The sequence below is a fragment of the Cervus canadensis genome, chromosome 20, assembly GCF_019320065.1.
Source record: "Cervus canadensis isolate Bull #8, Minnesota chromosome 20, ASM1932006v1, whole genome shotgun sequence".
Taxonomy (NCBI): Eukaryota; Metazoa; Chordata; class Mammalia; order Artiodactyla; family Cervidae; genus Cervus; species Cervus canadensis.
The window spans coordinates 32,389,421-32,395,076 of NC_057405.1; positions in this window are offsets into that span (position 1 = coordinate 32,389,421).

Sequence of the window (5,656 nt, forward strand, 5' to 3'; positions counted from 1 at the left end):
GAGGGTATTATGCTAAAAAAAATAAATCAAATTTAGAAAGACAAATTCTACATGATTTCACTTATATGTGGAAACTAAAAGCAAAACAAATGAAAAAATGTAGCAGAACAGTCATAGATACAGAGAACAAGTGTGGTTGCCAGAGGGGAAGGGCATAGGGGATGAGTGAAATAGGTGAGGGAGATAAACTTCCAGTTACCGAGAAAAAAAAAAAATGAGTGACAGGGATTAAATGTAAAGATGGGGAAATACAATTAATAATATTGTAACAACTTTGTTGGGTCACATGGTAGCTAGACATCATGGTCATCATTTCGTAATGTATACATATATTGAGTCACCTATGTTATGCACCTGGAAATAACATAGTCTTATAGGTCAATTATACTTCAATTAAAAAAAAAAGAGAGACCTGGACTAGCTAACACAATACTGAAAAAGAACAAAATTGGACAACTTACTCTGCTTGATTTCGGGAGTTGCTGTAAAGCTACAGAAATCAAGACAGTATGACACTGGGAAAAGGATGTATACACAGAACAATAGAAAAAGTACCCCAGAAATAGACACACATATATAGCCAACTGATCTTTGACAAAAGTACAAAGGCAATTCAATGGAAAAGGAATAGTCTTTTCAACAAGTTGTTCTGGAAAAAATAAAAAATAAAAACATAAATAGAGACCATACATCTTTCAACAGAATTAACTCAAACTAGATCACAGACCTAAGTGTAAAATGTAAAATAATAGAACTTATAGATGAAAACATAGGGTATAACCTAGGTGACCTTGGTTTTGGTGATGAGTTTTTACATATAACACCAAAGTCACAATTCATGAAAAAAAAATTAAGAGGCTGCCCTGTCAGTTCAGTGGTTAAGACTCTACACTTCCACTGCAGGGAGCATGGGTTCAATCCCTGGTCAGGAACTAAGATCCTGCATGTCACATGGCACAGCCAAAAACAAACAAACAAACAAACTGCTAAGGCATTAAAATTAAAAACTTCTGCTCTGTTAGAGACTGTTAAGAAAATGAAAAAACAAGCCACAGACTTAGAGAAAATGCTTGCAAAACATTTTTCTGATAAAGGACTTGTATCCAAAATATAAAAAGAATTCTTAGTATTCAACAAATTCTTAGTATTCAACAATAATAAAACAACTCAGTTTAAAATTAGGCAAGAGAATCAGACACTTCACCAAAGAAAACATACAGATGGCAAACAAACATGTCGGAGGCTCAGTATCATGTGTCATTAGAGAAGAGCAAATTAAAACAATGAGATACTACTAAATGCCTATTTGAATGGCTAAATTAAAAAAATAAAAGGAAAAAAAAACCTTGGTAACACCAATTGCTGCTTCAGGCACACATTAGGGGAAACCCTCATTCACTGGTAGCAGAAATGCAAAGTGGTACAGCCACTCTGGAAGGCAGTTTGGCAGTTTTTTACAATGCTAAACGTAGTCTTACCATGCAATCTAGAAACTGTACTCACGAATATTTCCCCAACTAATCTGAAAATTTATGTCTACACAAAAAGCTGCACATGGATATGTATAGCAGCTTTTTCATAACCACCAAAAACTGAAAGCAACCAACCTGCTCTCCCATAGATGAATGGGTACAGAAATTGTGGTGCATCCGTACGGTGGAATATTATTCAGCAAAACAAAGAAAGAAGACATGAAAGACATGGATGAAACTTAAATGTATATTGCTAAGTGGAAGAAACTAGTGTGAAAAGGGCTACATACTGTATGATTCCAATATTTGACATTTCTGAAAAGGCAAAACTATGGAGAAAGTAAAAAGATCTGTGGTTTCCAAAGGGCTCAGGGAGACAGGAAGAGGCTAAATATGTCTAGCACAAGAAATTGTGTAGGGTGATATAATTATTGTATATGATACTGTGACGGTTGATAAATAGCACTATGCATTTCTCACAATCCGTAGAACTTTAGAGCAAAGAGTGAGCCTTAACATATTATTCATTGAGAAGGTTGGGGAATACCAGGATGGAATACAGGCTATGACAAAAGAATGTAATTGTATTACAGAATGTATGGAACAACCACATTGAAGGGGGTCAGGGTAAAATTTGCTGCCCTAGTAGATTTAGAAGTGAATAGAGTCTTTCAGACTAAAGGCAAAAGGAAGTGCTCATAGGCAATGTACTTTACTTGGTAAGGTAGTTTCCCATAGGAGTACAAATCAACAGTTCTGAGTCCGCCAGAACTGAACAATTAAGTAACTGGATGGAGAATAGCATGAGCCAGCTCTCTCTCTGTTGAAGTGGAAACTTATAAATAAGCAAGGCAAAGATTATTATAAATAATCCATGTGGTAATAGAGTTGGAGAAATCCATATAAAATCATGATTAGCTTAATTTATTGATAGAGATGTGTATATACACATATATCTTTGCTCTGTCAGCTGAGAAGGCTTAAGAGGCACTGACACCCTTCTGGCAGCAAGTACGCTTAGTACCCAGATTTTGGTTCCTCACACTATTCTCCTATCAAAGTAAACGAGGATAAAATGACTGATTCGAGGACTAGGGTAGGAATGTATTAGATGATCCCAGAACATCTTTTAGTACCAGGAAGTCAAGAAATGCTCAAGAAAAAAAATGCAAATTGGTGTGAGTTTTGACAAAGGGACACAGGAAACAACTGGAAGAGCTCCCAGTGCCCAGAGCTGGAACACTTTGAGCAAAAAAAAAATAGAGAAAGTAGTATTGCCTTGTAACCCAAAGTGTAAAATAAGATCCATGAGTCCATACAGATAGAAGTGATTGAACAAATAAATATATGGGGAAGAAGAGAGAAATCCCTTGCAGAAGAATTCTAAAAAATTCTTAGGCAGCTACTTCTTACTCAACAGGGTGGGGTATAACACCCCACTCCCTAAGTAAAGGCTGCTTGTAGTAACTTCTTTCCAAAGAGTACAATGTGGAAAGGGAAGAAAAAAAGTAACTTTTTGGTAGGTAGATAAATCTGGAAAAGAAAGTGAAGTCGCTCAGTCATGTCCAACTCTCTGTGACCCCATGGACTGTAGCCTCCCAGGCTCCTCCATCCATGGGATTTTCCAGGCAAGAATATTGGAGTGGGTTGCCATTTCCTTCTCCAGGGGCTCTTCCTGACCCAGGGATTGAACCCAGGTCTCCTGCATTGCAGACAGGCGCTTTACTGTCTGAGCCACCAGGGAAGTGAAAATATCTTAGTTCTCCACAAAACTAAGTTCATCAAAAGCAAGGAAAGTTTGAGAACCTGTAATAGACAAGAGGAGTTTAAGGAGACCTGAAAACTAAAAGTAACATAGTATTTTGGATGGGATCCTGGAATGGAAAAAGAAACACTGAGAAAGTTTGAATAAAGTACTGACTCAATATTGGCTTAGTAACTGTGATAAATAATGCAATACGAAAGTGAGATGTTAATAATAAGGGAAACTGTGTGGGATCTATATGGGAACACTGTATTTTGCAATTTTCATTTACATTCAATCTATTCTGAAGAATAAAGATTATTTTAAAATCATCAATAAATAAAATGTGAAAAATAATTTTAGCCTTTTGAAATCATTTCAATTTTGTGGTTTATCTTAAATGAAATAACTACCAAATGTATCTTATGGTAAAATCAGTTGAATAATGGTACCTAAGCATATGTATGTTGTGAGATTTAAATGAGGTCAGCCACGTAAAGCAGTATGACTACTCAAAGAATATTGGTTGCTCTTGTTATTGTAGAAGCTGATTACTCAGATGTAATCCACAAAGAATCAATAGTGCAGCAGAGAGACAAGTAAAACGAGTATAATAGTAAGTGATGACTAATGACTCTTTCTTTACCAACTGTGTAACCTTGGAAGATGAGTTAATCTCACTGCCTCTGTCTCTGGCAGTCCTAGTAAAGGTAGTAATAAAAAGGATATTAATCTCAACAACACCACTGATGACAAATGGCTACAGAAGTATGCTGAGGTGCAATAGAAACAACAGGATTTCCTAACCTAGACTGTGGATGTCACTGGTTTTCTAGAAAAGATAAAAGTTAAGATATATGTCATGAATACATGTTAACTAATTCATATACATTCAGTGAGTTTCTACTACATATATTAAGCTCTACCCCATTATTTTTTTGAGACTCAAATCAAGAGTAATTTCCCCATCACATCTCTGCCTTCTATAACTTTTATTTTTATTTTAAATGTTTGACATCAGTCAATTTTATATCTGGAATCAACAGGCATTCTTTAAAGAAAAAATGTCTTTGTAAATCGGACAGTGTTCTCCCTAGCCAGAGCATGTATAGAATAAAATTGCAAGGGCTTAGCAGTGAACAGGGCCTAAACAATCATAAAATTATCCCTAGTTTTAAAATCAAACTAAGAAGTGAAAGAGACATTCTTTTCTCATGCTCTACTGAAAAGATCATTTTTACCAAGAAACTAAACTGTCTGTAAGTCATAAGGTCTATTGAGTGAAGCTAATTTAATTGATCTGCAATGTCACAGATTTTAATTATCAAAAATGAATCAGATCCAGCAACATTTCTAATATTACTAGAACTATTTTGGTCCAGAATAATACAAAAGATTTCCAAATAAAGGAGGATATATGAATTAGTATTGGGCACAAAATTCTCAAGACCCAGAGGGAGAGGGTAGAAAGGGAGGTGGGAGGGGGGATCGGGATAGGGAATACATGTAAAACCATGGCTGATTCATGTCAATGTATGACAAAACCCACTACAATATTGTAAAGTAATTAGCCTCCAACTAATAAAAATAAATGAAAAAAAAAAACTGTGAAATAACCAGTTTCTCGGTAAATTTCTGGTAGTATGAATTTATTTATTCCTTTTTGATCCAGAATAAGTAAGAACAAGACCAAAGGAAAACAATGTAGTTTGATCATATTTTGTTAGATTCCCAACTAGTACATTGCTTATTTTACTGATAGAATTTTTCTTTGGCACTTCCTTCGTATGCAACAGATCACAGATTTCAGGAGCAACTAGGGGACTTCCCTGGTGGCTCAGTGGTAAAGAATCTATCTGCCTGCCAATGCAGGAGACATAGGTTAGATTGCTAGTCTGAAAAGATCGCACATGCCACGGAGCAACTACGCTAGTGCACTGCAACTATTGAGCCTGTGCTCTAGAGCCTGGGGTCTGCAACAGGGAAGCCACCGAAATAAGAAGCCCCAGCACCACTACTAGACAGAAGCCCCCACTTGCTGCAACTAGAGAAAAGCCCGCAGCAATGAAGACCCAGCACAGCCAATAAATACATAAGTGAATAATTTTTTTTTTTTTTTAAAGCAACTAGGAAGATAGATAGTATGCTCTAATGGTCCAGGAATCAGGAGGCCTCAGTTCTGTTTTTATCTCTGGCCCTAAGATGTATGGGCATGGACAAGGCCCAAGGCATGGACAAAAGTCTCTTTAAGGCTCTCCTTATCTGACAAATGATGATAATACATTCCTTATCTTCTTCAAATAGTTGTGTGGGTCGAACGAGATAATGACCATTAGAGTTAAATTATGACATTTTACCACTGAAATTGTTACCAATGAACATACTTTAAAGAGAATAAATTCATCAATAGATATTGAAAAATGTTTTAAAAAGCTATTGT